Raw genomic sequence first — 1,945 nt, 5'->3', positions numbered from 1 at the left:
ACCGGGTTACAAAAAGCAAAAAGCCCTGGAGCTCAAACGAAAGGTTTAGTGACAAGATAGCCGTGGAGCTCCGATAACAGCATGGCAGGACCAGGATGGGGCCTATAAAGGGTCCACGGCGGGCATCCGTTGGAGCCCGACGTACGGGCCGGGCACGTCTCCTTCTCCCCCGGAGGCAGCGCCCCCCAGCGGGCCAAATCGGGTACTGCAATTTGTGGAAGTTTCGCAGATGAGTGCGGACCGGGGCGCCCGCGGCCCAGCTGCACTTCCAGGGGCTCGGGGAGGAGATGGTTGAAGCCTGGGTGAAGCGCGCCCTCGGCCGTCCGTGTCGCTACCCGCCGGAGAACACCTCCGCCGGATCAGTAGGTACCAACGAGGCGAGCGAGAGAGCCGGGACTCTGTCCGGGGCCTAAAAGCCCGTTTCCCTGGAGCTCCTGCGAAAGGACCCGTGGCAGAGTAGGCACGGAGCTCGGAGAGCAGCAGGGCCGGAGCTCGGAGAGCAGCAGGGCCAGGGCTCCCTCCCTTCCATAGGCTGCCCAGGCAGGGCTCCAGGAGCCCGGTACCAGCTCTCCCCGTCCAACAGCCTCCTCTCTGGAAGCGGAGAGCGGACGCAGTCGGGCTCCCGGACCGGGGCCCTGGGAGAGGGTTTGGGAGAGCCCTGCCGGGAGCCACCGGGACGGGCCCGTGCGGACGGGTGCGCGGCGCCCCCCGGTGGTCGAAGGCGGAACCGCGGAGGTCTCTCTATCTCTCTCTCTCTCTCTTTCTCTCTCTCTCCGGGACTCCCGGCCTCCCGTTCCCCCGACTCCCCCTTCCGAGGCCGAGACGGGGCAGCGCCGGGCGTCCGGCGGAGCCCGGCGCCAGGCCCGGCCCGTCCCCCTCTTCCCCCGGCGGCAGCGCCCCCCGGCGGGCCGAATCGGGTACTGCAATTTGCGGAAGTTCAGCCGATGAGTGCGGACGGGCACCCCTCGGGCCGGGAGGCGGCTCCAGGAGCCCGGGGAAGCGTCGGAGGACGCTCCGCGAGAGCGTCGCGCGCGCCGCCCGTCCCGCTACGCCCGAGGGAACCGGCCAGAGAGCATCACAGGTGGCGAACAGAGTCAAGCCGGAAAAGAGAAAACGGAGGGCTGCGGTTGACGCGAGAGAAGGGCCCCACGTCTCCCATTTCCGCAACCCGATCGATGTGGCACCCCGCGCCCCGGCGGGGAGGGACGATCGCTCGGCCGGAACCCAGGGGTCTCGGCCGGCTCCAGGCGAACCCGACCCTCCCTCTGCCCACGGCGCGCCCGGAACCCCTCCGCCCGGAGAGGGCGTCCGGTCCCCAGGCGTCCGCCCGAGCGCTCCGGTCTCCGGAGCCGGGCGGGCCCCGCACCCGTACCCCGTGCGGCGCGGTCTGCTCCGTCCGCCGGCACCCGCAGGCGTCCGACACCGCCAGGGGTGCCGGGGAAGCGTCCCCCTCGCCCAGCGAAGGGCGCTCGCCCCCGGACCCCGGCGGAGCACACGATTTCCCAGGAACCGAACGAGCGTCGCATCGAGATCCGAGGACGCGGCCAGCCCCGACGGCCGCTCCTCGCAAGCCCCAGGAGAGGGCCCTGCGCGCCGCCCCCGCTCCGGCGAGGCGGCCGCACGGAAGGGTTCGCCCGCCGGGCCTCCCCCGCCGCGGACGGGAGGGCCGGACGGGGCGGAGGTCAGAGCGAGAGAGAGAGCGCGGGAGAGGAGCCGAGTCTGGCGGCAGGGCGAGAGAGAAGCGCAGACTCGGAGCGAGACCGTCCAGGAGACGCAGGGAGAGCGGGAGGCGCTTTTCGGAGGGAGCCGGCGGAAGCTGCGGTCGCCCGTGCGCCAGGCGGCGGCATCCCGGAAGGGCGACGGAGCCCCGCGAGATGGAACCTCTTTACACCCTTTCACCCCCCCGGGACAAGATGAAACCTGTCAGGCGTAGATCGGGATGAGG

Source organism: Pseudophryne corroboree, chromosome 3 (assembly GCF_028390025.1).
Source record: "Pseudophryne corroboree isolate aPseCor3 chromosome 3, aPseCor3.hap2, whole genome shotgun sequence".
Lineage (NCBI taxonomy): Eukaryota > Metazoa > Chordata > Amphibia > Anura > Myobatrachidae > Pseudophryne > Pseudophryne corroboree.
The sequence above is the reverse complement of the archived record's forward strand: the minus strand, read 5'-3'. Positions refer to the sequence as shown.